This window comes from Dipodomys spectabilis, unplaced genomic scaffold (assembly GCF_019054845.1).
Source record: "Dipodomys spectabilis isolate Male_0828 unplaced genomic scaffold, ASM1905484v1 ptg000018l, whole genome shotgun sequence".
NCBI lineage: Eukaryota > Metazoa > Chordata > Mammalia > Rodentia > Heteromyidae > Dipodomys > Dipodomys spectabilis.
The window spans coordinates 9,531,210-9,550,616 of NW_024870695.1; the positions used below are offsets into that span (position 1 = coordinate 9,531,210).

General features: G+C 45.6%; 1 long non-coding RNA gene across 1 annotated transcript; it reads right to left on the reverse strand.

Moving 5' to 3' along the window:
• Nucleotides 1–5,229: 5,229 nt before the first annotated feature.
• Nucleotides 5,230–17,866, reverse strand: LOC122103276. Its single transcript, XR_006146732.1, has 3 exons — nt 16,649–17,866; nt 13,235–13,242; nt 5,230–5,241 (listed from the first exon to the last, which is right to left on the reverse strand). It is a non-coding gene; the product is annotated as an uncharacterized LOC122103276 (long non-coding RNA).
• Between the last annotated feature and the right edge of the window lie 1,541 nt (nt 17,867–19,407).

Sequence of the window (19,407 nt, forward strand, 5' to 3'; positions counted from 1 at the left end):
CTTGCTCGGCTCCTTGGCCCCAAGTCAGCAGGCAGAGCAGGTCAGGGGTGGGCTGCCTTATGGATGAAAGCCACAAATGAATGGCGTCCCCTCCCTGGGGCAACCCCGCCCAGGGCGTGGCTGGGGGACTCTGAATACCCCAAGGGCCCCTAGCTGCCTGTCCAAGTCCCTCTTTTTCTGGAATCTTTTTGAGGAAGGTCTTTTTATGGAGAAAATGGCTCCCTATTTATCTGAAGCACCCTCAAAGGCAAACCGGAGTCCGCAACCGATAGATGGTCTTTTGAGTGACTGGGTGGCATCTGGCTACAGTGGGGTCCTCAGTACTCAGCCCCAGTGAGGGGGCTGGGTGGGTGTCCTCCAGAGCAGGACAGGAGGAAGGGCACAATACCTTGAGGACTCCATCCTTGGGTGGCACATAACAGCACAGGCATGTAGAGCCACATCTCTGCAGGAATGTGAATGCTTGCACATACACAGGCATGTCTGTGTGTGTGCACACACGTGTGTATGTGTATGTGTGTGTGCATATCAGTGGCAGGCACAAGACTTCCTGTGACCAGTCCAGCTCCTGGCTGCCTGTATCATCCAGCCCCACCCTGGCAGTGCCCAGCCTGGCAGTTCCCAAGAAGGAATGGGAGCTGCATTGGCCTGGCATGGACCTGGCTCCCTCTGCATCCTGTATATACATCATCTGGGGCTGGGGGGGAGGCGGGGCCAGGAGCATCAATTAAAGATCTCATCCTGGGGCTTCCATGGAGCTCACACTGGCTTGTGTCTCTCTTTTGTGTAAACAATCACACTGGAGATCTGAGATCCCCACTACCCATGTATCCTGGAAGGGAGTGTGATGACTGGGGTGCCAAGTGAGTGCCTAGGATGGCAGGGGAAAGGGAAGGAAAGGGCGAGTCTCCCCATTCTCAGTGAGGAAACAGCACTGGGTGGAAGCCTGGCCCTCCCTTCCTCTGCTTTTCCAGCAAAGATGAGGTACCCTTGTGCTGATTTCCACAAAGCAGTGACCTGATGTCCCCTCATGGTTGAAGTCAGAGAAGCCTCCCTTCCCCTCCCAGTTCCAGGAAGCGCTGGGCAAGCCTTAGACCCTTAGACCCTGGATGGTTCACATCTTTGCTTCACTGAGCTTGGGATGGGGAGTGGGGATTTGGGCCACACTGGGAATGGACTGGTCAGAGGCCTGAATTGGGGAGTCTGGAACATGCCATAGTCTTCTCACCTTCCTGCCAAGGTGGACCTGGAGGTTTATTCTGGGGAAAAGGGAGAGAAGAACCATAGGAGGCCCTAGAAGTCCTATGTACCCAGAGATATAAAAGTGGGGGAAAGATGGAGGCAGTAAAAGGAATGGACTGAGAGGAGATGAAGTTGCCAGCAGGTAGGTACAAGAACATTGCTGGGGGAGGGAGGGGGAGGCCTGGGAAGGTAGCTCAGTGGTAGAGCGCCTGCCTTGCAAGCATGAGGCCCTGGGTTCGATTCCTCAGCACCACATAAACAGAAAAAGCCAGAAGTGGTGCTGTGGCTCCAGTGGTAGAGCACTAGCCTTGAGCTGAAGAGCTGAGGGACAGCACCTAGACCCAGAGTTCAGGCCCCATGACCGGCAAAAAAAACAAAACAAAACATTGCTCCCCTCCCAATTGGGTTGATCTAGGATCACAGGGTTCTTTGCAAAGACAAGACATAGGACCACATTCAGACACCAGTCCCCATCCAACTTCAGCATCTCAATCCTCCCAAGATACAGAGGCATATCTAAGGCATCTCCTGAGGGCAAAGGCCTCCTCTTTCTGTTCTGTGTGCAGGGTGAAGCGGCCAGGATTATTCTCCAACCCATCAGTCACACACTCAAGTCTGGGTTTGTCCTTGCCTTCCTTGCTCTGGGCTGGATTAGCCTATTTTTAACTTGTTTCGTAGCTCCTGCCTCTCAGCAGCTCCATCTCTGCATTTAACCCTTTCTCTATTCCCTGTTCTCAGTCCCGTGTGTCCTACCACTGCCCCTCTAGGAGTGAAAGCATGGCTGTTGGCAGACAGAGGCTAGGGGCAGGCAGAAAGGACACAGAGAAGCTGAGGACAACTCCTGTCAGGAACATCAGCCAGGTCATCCACCCCCTCTCAGTCCCAGCACTGCCTGCCAAATCTCCCACAGTGCTAGTGCTGGCTGGTAAGAGCGATGCCAGGAGGTACCCACCTTCTTTGCTCCTGTCCTGCCTGTCTGTGATACCAGCACCTCTCTGCCCAGCTTGCCCAAGAGAAATAATTTCTAGTGGGCTGGAAATGAACTGCAATTGTGACCATACAGATCATCTCAGAGGACTGTGTTTCCCTCAGAACCCAGGGCAAGCCTCCCTCTAACCTCCTTTACCAGTTGCAGGTGGCCAGGATGGAGGTTGGGGGTCAGGTAGCACCTCTATGCCATGCAGGCATTTGAGTCTCTTGCCAGGCTAGAGAAGCAGTGATACATGAGTCATGGCTCAGCCCAGGGTCTAGAGCAGTGCTTCCAGAAGAACAGAACAGGAAAGTTTGGGCAGAAAGGTATCTGGATGGTCTCCTGCCCTGCTTCTACATGCAAAAATTTTAAACTTCCTGATAGTATGTTTAAAAAGAAGCAGGGAGCTGGGCACCACTGGCTCACACCTGTAATCCTCGCTACTCAGGAAGCTAAGATCTGAGGATTGCAGCTCAAAGCTAGCCTAGGCAGGAAATTTTTTTTTTTTTTGGGGGGGGGTCTGGTCGTGGGGCCCGAACTCTGGGCCTGGGCGCTGTCCCTCAGCTCTTCAGCTCAAGGCTAGCACTCTACTACTTGAGCCACAACGCCACTTCCGGCTTTTTTTCTTTTTCCTTATGTGGTGCTGAGGAATCGAACCCAGGGCCTCAGGCATGCAAGACAAGCGTTCTACCACTGAGCCACCTTCCCAGCCCGCTAGGCAGGAAATTCTGAGCACTAGCTTTGAGCAAAAAAGGCTCACGCATGTGCACGTGCACACACACAATATACTAGGGAAATGGAGCTATGGCGCAAGTAGTAGAGCATCAGCCTTGGGCAGAAAATGCTAAGGGACAACACCTAGGTCCTGAGTTCAAGCCCCAGAACTGGCACAATTAAAAGAAAAACAAACTAGAATCTTTGGTTCAGGTGGTAGAGCACCAGCCAATGAATGAAAGCCTCAGATACTAAGTTCAAGTCCTGGTTTCAGGCCAAAAAAAGAAAAGCTATAACCAACATAACCAAACTATTCATATTTTAACATGTAACCAACATAAAATAATTAGTGGGGTGTTATATTCTGTTTTGTTCTCTTCCCCCCCACACTCCCTTCACATAATGTCAGGACTCAGGTTTGCACTTAAAGTACATCCAGATCTGGACTAGCCACATTTCAAGTGCTCAAGGGCTCCGTGTGGCTCTAATTGCTGCTATGAGGTAGCAACATGAAACCCAGAAAGCTTGAAATCTGGCAAGGGCAGGAGGAAGCAGAAAGGCACAGTAGGAAGGACCTGGATCAGCTACAACAGACACCGGCGCATCATGGGAACCTGTGTGTACAGTCCTCTCCGGAAGGCAAGAGCAGGGCCAGAGCTGGCCATGGGTGATTCATGTAGAAGGCTGAGATTCATGTAGAAGGAGGATTGAGAATTCAAGACCAGCCTGAGCTATACAGTGCAACTCTGTTACAAACAAACGAAATAGAGCATAGAGCAGAGCCAGGACAATGTTGGTAAGATGGGATGCTTTTAACTAGAGTGAGAAACCTAAATTTGTCCTGCCCTGAAGCCAGTTCTGGACTCTGAGAATTTGTTATGGGTAAAATAAGATTTCTACTAACTTCCTAGCACCAGTGACTCATGCCTGTAATCCTACCTATTCAGAAGACTGAGATTTGAGGATTGTGGTTTCAACCAAGCCCAGGTAGACAAATCCACAAGACTTTTATCTCCAAATAATCAACAAAAAGCCAGAGTGGAGCTGTGGCCCAAGTGGTAGAGCTCCATCTTTGTGTTCAAACCCCAGTACTGGTATGCACACCCACACATATAGATTTTTTTTTACCTACCATTCCTAAAAGTCTGTGGGAGAGAAGCAGCCTAGCTAGGGAATTTGATGCTGAAAAGTTTCCTGAAGACCTCCAGTGAAACCCAGAAAGCTTTATGGCTACAGGCCTGTGCTCCAAAGCTGGAAGTAAACTCTTAGGGATATTATTAGAGATGGTGCTGAGGCTAGAGCTATGGCTCTCATGTCTTCTAAGAGGCTCTAAACTCTCACCAGCCACAGCCCATCCCTGCTGACAACCAAAAGGCCCCAGCAGCCCTTGCACTGGCTCAGGAGTCCCAAAGTGAGGTCGGCAGATTGGGTAGCCACAGACACATCTCTGCAGAACATAGTTTCTCGGGACTAAGTGCCATCTGGCTCCCCTGAATCAAGACAGAACACCTTAATAAGAGAGCTTCATCTGTGAGGGGCCCCACTAGACTTCTGATTGTCTTCTGCTCCTGTACAGAACCATTCACACAGTCCATTTGACCACAGATTGAGACTAGACCCGACACACCCTGGATGAGTGAACAAGGGCATTTGTGTCACTCAAGGGGCTGCTGGCCCAAGTCTCAGTGTTTGAGTCCCCGCTGCCTCCTTGGGCTCTTCTAACCCTTGCCCGACCCCTCTAGCTCAGCCTTGGCTTTCAGCCACTTGAACCCTAGCCTGCTGGGCAGCCTCCAGGCTTCCTGACAAGTGTCTGACTAGCTGCCAATCTCCATTCTCCCGAGAGCTGTCGGCTGCTCACTGGCAGCTCTGGTGCCCAAATAGGTTTAAAAATAAACTCCCTATCTGTCTTTCCTCCAGTTGACCCCAGCAGCTTCTTCCACGCTGGGCAGATCCCAGTATCCCTGAAAAGAAAGTGACACCATCATCATCAGAGAACATTGCAAAGATGATGTGCCAGCATCTCCACTGAAGACATGCTGGTTCTGTTACCTGTTGCTTCTCTGATCTGAGGATCACTTCTGGGCTGAGAATTACAAAGCTCAGGAGGAAGGTGCTAGGAGGCAGAGCCACTCTTTGGGGAAAAACAGATCCTCAGGCTGGTTTGGACTGATGATATCACAAAAGCAGTCCGAGCCTCAGCTGGGCACCCATGGCCATGGATCCTCCTCCACCATTTCATTCCTATTCCTTTTGCTGTCTTCAAGGCTATCCCATCCAGATAACGTGTTCTTTCCTGCTTCCTCCAGTTTGAAAGGCTCCCTTCTTGCATTAAGATGATGATGATGATGATGAAGAAACAGTTTCTCCTTAGGACAACATTCTGTTATTTACCAATCTTTTCTCCCAACATTTTCTATTTTTTTTCCTGTGACCCAAGGTCTTTCTGTTCCCTCCAAAACAAACAAACAAACAAATCCAAAAAAACGTATAATCATAGCTGCTTGGGAGGTAGACATTAGGGGATTGTGAGTCGACTCCTAGCCTAAAAGTTGGCAAGACTTTGAACCAATGGTTGGGTAGAATGGCACATGCCTGTCGTCCCTGCAACACAGAGAAGCAAAAGGAAGAAGATCGAAGCCCAGTCTAAGCCAGGCACTGGCAGCTAACGCCTGTAATCCTAACTACTCAGGAGGCTGAGATCTGAGGATTCCAAATCAAAGCCATCCTGGGACAGAAAAGTCCAAGAGACTCTTATCTCCAATAAGCCACTCTGAAAAGCCAGAAGTGGCACTGTGGCTCAAGTGGTAGAGCGCTAGCCTTGAGCACAAAGAGGCTAAAGGACAGTGCCCACACCCTGAGTTCAAGCACCAGGACCAGGAAAAAAGAAAAAAAAAAGGCCTACTCTGGCCCTTGAAAATAAGCAATGCAAAAAGGAACTGGAGATGAGGCTCAAATGGTAGAGTACCTGCCTGGCAAGCATGCGGTCCCGAGTTCAATTTCTGCAACAAAGACACTGGAGCCCTCATAGCCTTGCCTACTCATAGAATTGCCTGCTCCCACAGCCAGTCCCTCGCTCCCCATTCAGGCCTGGGAGCAAACCCTGGATGTCACCAACTGCAAACCCACCTCCTCCCTCCCATCCCCTGGCTTGAGGGACCCCTCTCAGCTCTCACTTCCTGCCTGATCCTCACCTGGCTCTCCAACTCATCTCTAGCCCCTTTGCCTTCGATGCTGCAACTTAGAAGAAAGATTTTTTCAGTTTCTTGAAAAATTCTGTCTTGGGGCTCCCCCGGCACCTGTATTTTATCTGACTTCTACTCACCTATTAAGGACTCCGTCACCTACTACTTGCTCCAGAAAACCAGTCTGGGACAAGTACCTTTTTTTTTTTTTGTCGGTCATGGGGCTTGAACTCTGGGCCTGGGCGCTGTCCCTCAGCTCTTCAGCTCAAGGTGAGTGCTCTACCACTTGAGCTACAGCGCCACTTCCGGTTTTCTGGTGGTTTATTGGAGATAGGAGTCTCACGGTCTCTCCTGCCCGGGCTGGCTTTGAACCGCGATCCTCAGATCTCAGCCTCCTGAGTAGCTAGGATTACAGGCATGAGCCATCAGCGCCCGGCTTGGGACAAGTACCTTTATCCTGTGTGCTGGAGCCCTTCCCGTCTACTTCCTAGAAGTCAGCAAGCAGCACCCCGACCCCAGGAAGGGGGACTAGAATGCATATCACAGGCCATATTGGCAGCGTGGATCTCATACCTGCAGCACTGCTTGGGGTTTAGTAGCCTCTCATTCTGCAATGAGAGACTCAGAGCCCTGGAAAGGCAAAGCAGGCTGCATAGTTGTGTTGGGCTTGAGACAAGGGGAAGCATGCAACAGGACCTGACCTGAAAACCCAGACTGGCTCACAGCTCCTGGACACTGGATGTGGCAGGGCTATTGCTGGCCCCACTCCACTGATGGTGAAGCCAGCTAGGAGGACACACCTCCTTGAGCTCACCCTTTATGTTGCTCACAATGTTAGTCTGCACCATTGCTGAACTCAGTGAAGCCACCAAGAGTCTCATGTGGCTCATGGCTGCAATCCTAGCTACTAAGGAAGCTGAGATCTGAAGATCTCGGTTTGAAGCCAGCCCAGGCAGAAAAATACCCATGAGACTCTTATTTCCAATTAACTACTCAAAAACTTGAAGTGGCACTGTGGCTCAAAGTGATAGAACATTAGCCTTGAGTAAAAAAAAGCTGAGGGACAGTGCCTATACCCTGAGTTCAAGCCCCCTCCCTCCCCCCCCCCCCCACAAAATCTCACAGACTCCCTGCCTGGGCTGGCTTCAAACCTCGATCCTAAGATCTCAGTCCCCTAGCTTAGGATTGCAGGTGTGAGCCATAGACATCAAGTTCCTTTGGATTTCTTCAGAGCTCTGGGCAGGCCTTGGATTCAAATCTTGCTGATCCTGTAGGTCCTCTGGGCAGTCTGACCCTGTCACTCCTTCTACAGTCCACACCACCCTAGATGGACATAAAGAGCAGATGCCAGTGTGTTCTGGCCTTCCCTGGTGAGGGCCCTTGATTTCCAGGGAAGTCACTGTGCTCTGTTCACAGCACATGAGTTTTTGATTTCTGGGAAGAAATGGTAAAGAGTGGTGTTACATCTGAGAAGCTGGAATAGCAGGAAATTTGGGGACTTTTTTTTTTTTGGGTCCAGTCATGGGGTCTGAACTCTGGGCCTGGGCACTGTCCCTCAGCTCTTCAGCTCAAGACTAGCGCTCTACCACTTGAGCCACAGCGACACCTCTGGCTTTTTTCTTTTTGCTTATATGGTGCTGAGGAATCAAACCCAGGGCCTCAGGCATCAAGGCAAGCGCTCTACCACTGAGCTACCTTCCCAGGCCCAAATTTGGGGACTTTTATCTCTTTAGTAGGATGTGTGTGTGTGTGTGTGTGTGTGTGTGTGTGTGTGAGAGAGAGAGAGAGAGAGAGAGAGAGAGAGATGGGGCAGGGGGATGGACAGAGACAGAGACTTCCTTGTCTGGGCTGGCTTTGAACCATGATCCTTAGATCTGTAGTCCACAGGTCTGAGCCACCAGTGTCTGGCTGTGTCTTGTTTTGTTTTTGTTTTTTTTTTGGGTCCGGTCGTGGGGCTTGAACTCTGGGCCTGGGCACTGTCCCTCAGCTCTTCAGCTCAAGGCTAGAGCTCTACCACTTGAGCCACAGCGCCACTTCCGGCTTTTTTTTTTCTTTTTGCTGAGGAATCAAACCCAGGGCCTCAGGCATGCAAGGTAAGCACTACCACTGAGCCACCTTCCCAGCCTTGTGTCTTGTTTTTATTTGTTAAGTGACTTGTAAATACATTTGCTTATTTTGTGACATGCATTGTGGAGCCTGCTAAGGAGAGGACAGAACAGGCTTTGCCCTGAAGTAGAACTGCTAAATTCAGGTTTTTGTTTATGTGTGTTTTGTCAGTCTTGGGGCTTAAACTCTGGGCCTGGGCACTGTCCCTCAGCTCTTCAGCTCAAAGCTAGCACTCTACCAGTTGAGCTACAGCGCCACTTCCAGTTTTCTGGTGGTTTTATTGGAGATAGTCTCACAGACTTTCCTGCCCAGGCTGGCATTGAACCATGATCCTCAGATCTCAACCTCCTGAGTAGCTACCTCCTGAGTAGCTTCCTGAGTGAGCCACCGGAGCCCAGCTTTTTTTTTTTGGGGGGGGGGTTTGGTCGTGGGGCCTGAACTCTGGGCTCAAGCCCCTTAGCTCTTCAGCTCAAGGCTAGCGCTCGACCACTTGAGCCACAGCGCCACTTCTGGCTTTTTTCTTTTTGCTTATGTGGTGCTGAGGAATCAAACCCAGGGCCTGATGCATGCAAGGCAAGCACTCTACCACTGAGCCACCTTCCCAGCCTTTTTTTTTTTAAGCAATCTGTCACTGACCCAAGTTTGGGTTGACATGGTATTTCATTGCTACCATTAAATTACAGAACCAAAAATGTTTTCCATCAAAGAATTGTCATAGTCAGGAAAGACCAACATTCCTCACTAGCAACATGATTTACTACCTTTCTGTACTGCATACTCAGTGCACACTGAGTAGATAGCTTATGTGGTTTTCTTTTTTTGCAGTACTAGAATGGAACCCAGGGCCTGAAGAATCACGCTGAGTGTACTTCAACTTGGTCTACATCCCCATTTTATTTTTACTTTTACTTTTCAGAAAGGGTCTCACTTTTGCCTGGGCTGGTCTTGAACTCATGAACCTCCTGGTACTTTTACTTTTGAGAAAGGGTCTCACTTTTTTTTTTTTTTTTTTGGGTCCGGTCGTGAGGCCTGACCTCTGCGCCTGGGCGCTGTCCCTCAGCTCTTCAGCTCAAAGCTAGTGCTCTACCACTTGGGCCACAGCGCCACTTCCGGCTTTTTTCTTTTTGCTTATGTGGTGCTGAGGAATCGAACCCAGGGCCTCAGGCATGCAAGGCAAGCGCTCTACCACTGAGCCACCTTCCCAGCCCAAGGGTCTCACTTTTACCTGGGCTGGTCTTGAACTCATGAACCTCCTGGTACTTTTACTTTTGAGAAAGGGTCTCACTTTTGCCTGGGCTGGTCTTGAACTCATGAACCTCCTGTTTCCTAGTCCCAAGTACCTGGTATTATAGGCATGCACACCAAACCCAGTTTTATTTCTCTAGTACTGTATTTGATTAAAGCCTGTTCTGTCTTCTCTTTACCAGGCTTCAGAATGCACGTCTAAATTAAAATGAGCAAATGCATTAACAAATGGTTTGCAAGTTACTTAGCAAATAAAAACAAGACACAGCCAGGCACTGGTGGCTCACACCAGCTATAGTCCTAGCTACTTGGAGGCTGAGAACTGAGGATCATGGTTCAAGGCCAGCCCAGACAGGAAAGTCTGTGAGAATCTTATCTCCAATTAAACATCATCAAGCCAGAAGTAGAACTGTGGCTCAAATGGTAGAGTGCTAGCCTTAAGCAGCTCAGGAAATCCTGTGCTGGTGGCTCATACCTGTAATCCTAGCTATTCAGGAGACTGGAATCCAACTATCATAAAGTCTGTGACGTTCTTATCTCCAATTAACCACCAGAAAACTAGAAGTGAAGCTGTGGCGCAAAGTGTTAGAGCACTAGTCTATCTCAGGGACCATGCCCAGTCCCTAATTTCAAGCTCCAAGAATGGTACCAAAAAAAAAAAAGAAAAAGAAAAAATATATATCTATAGTTAAATTTGAATTTCAGGTTAACAGTTTGGGGGGCAGGGGCAGGTGCTGAGGATTGAGCCCATGAACTACATCCCAGCCCTAATTTGATATAATATTACATGTAATATAAACAAAATTATTCATCACTGAGCTGAAATCCAATGGAGCCAATCATCTTGTTAAACCAAAACTACTGGCTCCTGCTTACGCATCTCCTTCGGGTCAACCTAGAGTGACCAACTCACCCTCTTCTATTTAACTCGGTTGTGTTACCATTCCACATTCCTCCCCAACATCCTTAGCTGCGCCAGTGTTCTACCCTGCTTCCAGCTGTTTCCTAGGGTCAGAGCTAACTCCTCAAGAGCTGTCCTCTCAAGCAGGAGTGAAATGAACAAAAAAGTGCTCACCTCTATTGAGATGTAACACCTCTATTGACTCTATAACTAGTATAAGCTCATAAAAAATGTATATATATGTACATACACATATACATTTTTTTTTTTTGGTTGGTTGTGGGGCTTGAACTGTGTCTGGGCGCTGTCCCTTAGCTATTCAGCTCAAGGCAAGTGCTTTACCACTTGAGCCACAGCACCACTTCCAGTTTTTTGGTGGTTAGAAATGAGTCTCAGCCAGGCACCGGTGGCTCACGCCTGTAATCCTAGCTACTCAGGAGGATGAGATCTGAGGATCACGGTTCAAAGCCAGACCAGGCAGGAAAGTCCGTGAGACTCTTATCTCCAATAAACCACTAGAAAACCGGAAGTGGCACTGTGGCTCAAGCGGTAGAGTGCTCACCTTGAGCTGAAGAGCGCAAGGACAGCACCCAGGTCGCGTTCAAGCCCCATGACCAACCAAAAAAAAAAAAAAAAGAAGGGCCTCATGGATTTTCCTGCCCAGGCTGGCTTTGAACTGTGATTTGAGTAGCTAGGATTACAGCTGTGAGTCACTTTTTTGAAGTGATTCCCTCCACACTATGTCTCTCCTAGCTCATCCTGCCACCAAACCAGGCATAGTAGCACATACCTGCAACCCCCATCCTCGAGGCTAAAGCAGGATTTGGGGCCAGCTATCTCAAGCAAAGAAAACATCCCTCCTTGTGCCTCTCCCCCTCTCCCCCCGCAAGCATACCACTGGAACCAAATGGTATCTTGGTTATAATCTGGCTGGTCGAGACCCTGAAGATTTTTATCTGTGTTCAAAGTCTTCATTATGGATGTGAAGTAATCTTGACAGCTATTTCCAGGGCTCCTGCAGTCAAGTGTCAGGGCACCCAGCCCTCCTGCAGACCCCTCTGAAGTCTGAGACTGAGATGTCACTGCTCTGCACAGCACCTGGGTATAGGATATAAGGCAGCCTCTGCCTGCTGGGCAGAGGCCACAGCTGTAACATGCCTTCAGAAAAATGGGCCAGGCCAAAACAACTCCCTGTCAGTGTTTTTCAGTGTTTCTGGTGCAAAGATAGCATTTCAGTTTCACAGGACTACACATACTAAAAATAAAACAAAACAGAAAAAAAAAGCTATCTAGTTCTGTATCATTTCCCCCATGGAAAGGTCCCATTCAGGTCACTGATCATGGGCTGAGTCAGTTATGAACAGTTGTTTGGTTCTGCCTTGCCTGGAGTTTAAGGGCCAGCCTCCCAGGCCCCCTGGGCCAGCCCCAGAAGAGCAGAGCAGATAAAGATACTGGTTTGTGGGAGGCTCAAAGAGGGGATCCAGTCAATTTTTCCTCTAGACACTAGCCATGGGCTGGCTTCCTGGTTTTTTTTCAGGACTCCCTGTCTGGTTTAAAGCAGGCATGGCCCTGTAAAGGACAGGGCAAAGAGGATACTGTGCCATTTCCTCAGGACTGAGAGGCATTAGAGCAGAGGAAATCAACCCATGAGGAAGGCTTGTCACTATCTCTCCATTTACTAACCCAAGTCCCTTCTTATCTCTAAAATGCCATTTAATGCAGAATGGAGATTGCCTCTTATCTACATACAGGGTGCCTCGGTTCTTATCTTGTGAGTTCTAGTCATAGTGATAAACCAGGAAGTTCTGAATCCACATTTCATCTTCTGAAACCTTATGCGTAAGCATCCAGTTTAGGATGGCATTCTCTTCCCAGGACTCACTCCTAGCACCTACCAATCTCTCTGAGCTAGCCGATGAGATGGGGATAAAACAATCCCTCTTCCTGTTATTCTGCCCTACATTTCAAAATGTGTTTGTTATTTTCCCTTTTTCTTTCCTAAGACCCCTGGCTTCTCAAACCTTAATGCAGACAACAATCACTAAATTTTTGGGTCATGCTACTAACTCTGCACTTCAGTGTTAAGTATACATTTGAAACTACTTTTAAGAATGTCTGAATGGAGCCAGGCGCTGATGGCTTAGGCCTGTAATCCTACTCAGGAGGCTGAGATCTGAGGATCTTGGCTCAAAGCCAGACTGGGCAGGAAAAGCCGTGAAACTCATCTCCAATAAACCACTCAGAAAACCCAAAAGGGGCAGTGGGGGGGGAGGGGGAAGAGATGGTAAGAAAAAAAAAAAAAAATATATATATATATACATATATATAGAAAACCCAAAGTGGCACTGTAGAGCGCTAGCCTTGAGCTGAAGAGCTGAGGGACAGCACCCAGGCCGAGTTCAGGCCCTATGACCAGAAAAAAACAAAAACAAAAACAACTCTATCTATCTATCCATCCATCCATCCATCTGGGCACCAGTGGCTCATGCATGTAACCATAGCTACTCAGAAGGATGACCTGAGGTTCGTGATTTGAAGCCAGGTGGGCAGGAAAGCCCTCGAGATTCTTATCTTCAATAAACTACTCAGAAAAAGCCCGAAGTGGCTCAATGGCTCAAGTGGTAGAGTACTAGCCTTGGGCACAAAGAAGCTCAGGCACAGAGTTCAAGTCCCAGGACCAGAAAAAAAAGAATGGCTTTGTGTGGTGCCTCACCCCAGTAATCTGAGCTACTCCAGAGACTGAGATCTATACTATAGAAAATAGAATGCAGGTTCAGCCTGAGACCCAATAGATGCCCTGAGTTCAAGCCCTGGTATCAGCACAAAACAAAACAAAGAAAGAAATGTGAAACCTTATCTCTAAATAACTGGTACAAAATGGACTAGCTTAGCAAAGTACTTGCCTAGCAAGTCCAAGGCCTGGAGTTCAAGCTCCAGTATTTTTTTTTTTTTAAGGGGAAGGGGGTATTGATGTAGTAAATTTTACTGCATGTGAATTGCACTTTGAAAGTCCTCCCCCCCCCCCACCCCCCCAGTCCTGGGGCTTGAACTCAGGGGCCTGGGCACTGTCTGCGTTTTCTTTGCTAGCACTCTGCCACTTGAGCCACAGCACCACTTCTAGCTTTTATGGTGTTTAATTAGAGATGAGTCTTATGGACTTTTCTGCTGTGGCTGGGTTAGAACTGTGATCTTCAGATCTCAGCCTCTTCTGTAGTTAGGATTACAGGCATAAGCCAACACCAAGCTCCCCACCCCCCACTTAACAAAATGAATCACTCAGAGAAATTATTAGTTCTGATTGTTCTTATTACACAGGCTGAGACAGACTCAGGATAGGTCTAATAGTGACATTTATTAAACAAAACACATGGGTCACACATGCCACACATGGTCCACGCAAGATCTGTCCACCTGCACCCTACCCTATGAGTACTCATTACCGGCTTCTCTGGACATTCCTCTTAGAAAACAGCACAGGATACTGATGGAGCCTTCTAGCAGTCAACTCTGCTTCCACCTCCACTCTTCATGCTCTTCTACTGCCTTCAAGTGACAGCCAGAGGTGAGCTTTACAAGTATAGTGTATATGCTCTTAAAATCGTAAGGTTTTTTTAAAACTCTGCATAACACAGAAAGAACTTTGATACTAGTACCTTCTCCAGATATTATCTACCAAATGATCCACTTTCAAACCAGACTCAGAGTGATTTAAGTACTCCACCAGCTTTCGAATGGCTTACAAGTTTATTACCAAATATGGTTGGCTGGCCAGTTTACAATCTGAGCTGCTGAGTAGGCCTTGTGCTGCCCTACCAACCAGCTAATTCTGAGTCTGTGGGGAACAGAGGGCACTGTAGGGGATAAATGCTGTCCTATCCCACACCCTACCCTCAGTAGCATGCCCATACAATGTTCTACAAGTTGCTGCTGCTCCAGTAGCTGCTCAGGGAAAACAGCCCTACTCTTCCTTCCGGAAAGGCTTCTGAGAATCAAAGGAAGTCACAGAGAAGCGTATGTTCCCAGCAACTAGGCTTGGACCTCAGCTTCCCACCCCCCACCCAAGACCTCCTGTATTGCCCAGAGTGTGATGCCATAAACATGCCAATCCAAGAGTCCCAGAGGCACCTCCAACCCAATGGCCTCTCTTGAGTCAAAACCTCTAGTAGGAAATCTTACTGCTCCTGTATTCCCACTAAGCTCAACTTACAGGAAAAATTATCAAGTTTTCTGTGTAAACCTTTAAGCTCTTTGGGTACAATTTTATAAAAAGAATGGGATAAAATGTGCAATGCAGTATTTCCTGATAGCCTAGTTTTCAAAGGGGTTTTGAGTTTTCAGAAAGGATGCACAGACCACAGGTGAATATTCTAAATTGTATTTGGAACTAACAAAACATTTGGAAACTAACAAAATCTTCCCAGAGACCAGACCCTAGGCACAGAGCTTGTCTCCACCATGAAAAGTTTTACATAAACTGTACAGAACAAAATCAGCAACAAATGATCTTTGGGACTAAAACAAGTTAATTCCTTAGCAGTTCATGCAACATCCAAACTGCATACCATATGACATTAGACTGCTGGTTATCAGTTGAATTTTACATTTATATTATTTTAAAAGGTGAAAGTCCTGTTTTTTCAGCATCAATATGCTACTCATAGCAGTGCCTGAGGTAGACTTCTGTAAGAGATTTACTAAAAGAAACATAATTGGGAGAACAATTCCATTTTTTCCTCAGTCTCCGAAGCATAAACAAGTTTTTGGAGCCTGATCCAACAAGCCAACCTGAAAGGAAGTACTCTGCTTTTTATCCCTGTGGAGATTTTACACTGGAGTGGAACTTGCTCTTTTTTGGACCCCTAGATTTTAGAATACCATGAATTGTTTCATTGTGGAATGTGCATGAACTAAACCCAATTAGTATTGTTATTATAAGCAACATTAACAAAGCAATGGACCTACATTAGGACAAGAGCAAATCAAAATCTTAAAATTTTCCATGATGTATGGCTAGAATGAGAGACAAATATATAATCAATTTATTGATTCTAACATTTGATGGTGTTTGAACTATTACAATGACTTGTGATATACCAGTTGAGTTGAAGTTTTATTTCCAAACTTCCCTGTACAGGTGCAAGATTTATTATTTAGAAGTGGTTAGATTTTAAGAAATTACATGATTTTTTAAAGATAAAATCTAATATTACCTAAAATCTTCTGATCAAAATGACTAGCAGCTACATATCTTTTACATCCGCTATTTTTTTTCCATAGCTGGGAAAGTTGGTTTTTATGTTTTTGATGGTCCTGGGGCTTGAGTTCAGTGTCTGGGTGCTGTTCTTGAGGGTTTTTTTTTTTTTTTTTTTTTTGCTCCAAGCTAGCACTGCTCTACCACTTAAGCTACAGATTCACTTCTGGCTTTTTTTGGTAGTTGACTGGAGATAAAGAGAGTCTCACTGACTTTCCTGCCTGGGCTGGCTTTAAACTACAATCCTCAGATCTTAGTCTCCTGAATAGATAGTATTATGAGCAAGAGCCACGGGTACCAGGCATGAGATCTTTGTTTTATAAGGAGGCATTCATTAAGATAGGTTCAAGAATGATATACTTGCCTTTTACAAAACACTGGCTGGCCCCAAATTTATCATCATCCACAAATGTTATTTTTAGAAGTGGACTGCTTCTTAAAAGAGACAGAAACATAAAGCATGGATATCTAGACGCTATATAGGTAAATCACAGGTATGAATAATAGGAATGACATTTTAAGTCCTTTCTTGGTATAAACTGCTAGAGCAAGTATTTCAAACCATCACTAAGGCCAGTGATAAAAAGAATACCAAAGCACATCTTCCTATTAAAGCACAGTTCAGTAATTTTTTTTTTTCTTCTGGGCTGGGTGTTTGAATTCAGGGCCTGTGTGCTATCCTTGTGTTCAAGGCTAGTACTCTACCACTTAAGCCACAGTGCCACTTCCAACTTTTTCTGAGTTGATTATTGGAGATAAGAATTTCATGGACTTTCCTGCTCAGGCTTGGCTTTGAACCCTGAACCTTAGATCTAAGCCTCCTGAGTAGCTAGGATTATAGGTGTGAGCCACCAGTGCTCAGCTTCAGTAACTATTTTGGAGCTAATAATTGTGTTGTTTTGTCTGTGGTGTTAGGGATTGAACCCAGGACCCTCTTGTGTGCTAGGAGGTTCTCTACCATGGAATCACACTCCCAGTTGCAATAATGCTTTTTAAAAAACACCTTTTACCAGAGGTTATTGGCTACTAGTTAGTACATTTAAAACTTTGTTATCTGTAGTCCTCAACCACACCATCCTGAACGTGCCAGCTAAATCTTGTCTGATGCCAGAAGCTAAGCAAGATCAGGCCTGGTTAGCACTTGGATAAAAGAAAAGTAATCTGCCCAGTATCATACCACAAAGAAATGACAATTAGGGTACTTAATATCTTGATTTTTTTTCCCTTTATATAGGTGATCCCCTAAAAGACACAGAGCATGACAAGTCATGTGAGAATCACTTTAGAAGGCAATGTTCATTTTTATCAAATAGTTCTATAGGGTATCAGTGAGGGAAAAAAAATCACCAGAAAAAAACAGATTCCAACTGAATTAACACACTTGCCTTTTGTTTTTTCTCTTGGTGGTATTAGGGTCTTGAACTCAGGACCTCATGCTTGCTAGAAAGGTGCCATACCATTTGAGCCATGCCTCCAGACCACACTTGGGGTTTTAAATACAGAAACAGGCGAAACTAAGTCAAGCAAAGACAAAGGATATTAACAAAGACAAAATGGATATTAACATTTCTTTAGGGGAAAATACTACCTAATTCTCCCCTCAAATCTGAAGAAAAAGAACTCTGTTCCTTTTATAAATATCTTCTGAATAAACAGGTTGTTTAAAAACAAACAACAAAGTGTCAGCATATGGCTGAAAAAAATACCAAAGCATGTTAAAGAACATAACTATGTTACTGCTCTTATTCTGATTTAATACAGGAAGGACAGAGCACTCAACCCCCACTTAGGGCAGAATTAAATGTCATGACATAGCGTGTCTTACATGGCAATCTAAAACAGACTATGGACAGAAAAACAAACTTGACAGGCCTTTGAGACAAATACCTGCACAGATCAGAATAGTATTTTTATAGATTCATTGTGGAACCAATCAGTGGGTTATAGTAGGCACTAATAAATTGTTTTCTTAATGGAGGTCCATAACAAATCATGAGGGAAAATGGCTTTGCAAACAAACAACTGTTCAAAGGCTGAAAGAAATGTGCTGTAAAGGAAGTGAGTGTAGAAATTCTTGCTATAATTAAAAGTTTACCAGAAGAATGAAAATTTAAAGGGTATGTATATGAGGAGGTGACTTAAAATGTCTTTCTGCAAACTTCAAACTTTAAGAAGCTGAAGGGTACCAAGTGCCAGTATCTCACACCTATAATCCTAGCTACTCAGGAGTTTGAGATCTGAGGATTGTGGTTCAAAGCCAGCCTGGAGAAGGAAAGTCTATAAGACTCTTATCTCCAATTAACCATCAAAAAAGCCAGAAATGAAGTTGCAGCTTAAGTATTATGGCATTAGCCTTGAGCAAAAATGTTCACGGAGGGTACCCAGGCCCTGCACCTCCCCACCCCTACTCCTACCCTTTACCCCCCAAAAAGCTGCCATGAGTTAGTCAGATATAAAAGATAACATTCTGACCAAGACAGAACCACCAAGGGCACTGTAAACTAAGTGGATGCTTCCGGCACTGAATGTCTTCGCCTGGATCTTCCTGGCCTTTCTGCTTGACTCCTCTATCACTCAAATTCCCAACCTTTCTGCTGGCAAAGCTACTCTGTTCTCCTTCAGGCACTGAGGTGCCAGCAGTGTACAGTATATGAATTTTGTGTCCTTCAATTAAGAAATCTGCTGAAAGCTCTAGCAACTTAAGAACTGGGAGTTCTTTTCCTAGTTAGGCTGAGATGGTTAAAAATTTGCCTGTTTTCTTAGAATTATATGTTTCCTTATTAACCATTTGAAAGAAATGTTGCATGTCTATTAATTGTCCATGATACATAGATATATACCATTTTCTGAAACTGTCCCTTCAGCTAAGCTAAAATTTAAACATAAAAAGGGATGAAATATAAGTAAATGAATGGCTAGAAGGTTACGTTTTCTACTTTTTGGTGGGGGAAGGTAAAAGGAAGGAAGGAGAAACAAAAAGGAAAACAACTAGTATCCCTCTAAATAGTAGAGAACTGGCATCTCAAAATTAAGACATAAAATGTGATATTTTCAGAATTTCTAAGTCAGAGGTGGCTTGCAGCAGCTTTCTGTTGGAAAAGAGAAAGACTCTAATGAAAAAGCTTCCTGGTGGAGCAAAGCCTCTCTACTCCACCTTACAAGCTTGTGCTCTAGGCTTAGCACTTTCAGACAAACCATAAAAGTGCAGGAGGAGAACAATGCCCTCCAACATAATAAGACTGAAAACACTGCAAATTACTAGTTTTATGAACATTAGAACTTACCACTGACAAATACATATGCCAACAGAGAATAAATACTGAATTTCTCTATGTCTATTTACAGACAGAATCCTAAAGTCAGAATGGCCATTCAGACAGGAATTTACATTGGCAGAAGTAAACTGTAAGTTCCATGGCAAATTATAAAAATAAACAATCTGAACTGCCATTCGAAGTACAAATACCTTTGAGTATTCTTAGAAGAGGTGGGGTTGTACTTCTAGTATTAACAAATATAGAAAATATCCATTACTGGCTTCTTCAGAAACCAGAAAGAGGCAGTTTTTTGGATAGAGGTTTAAGGCAAATCAAACAGGTTCACAACTAAACATCCTATTTAGGGATCATTTTCCAGGTGTGGCTTTGCTTTCTGAAAAGCAGCTTATATAGCATCAACTCTAGCCAGGTACTCCACACTGCTATCGGATTAGGGACACCTTCTATCAGTCTTTTGAAAGAACTTAAATTACATATATACTAATAAAGTACACACTGGCCATATTGGTATTTAAAAG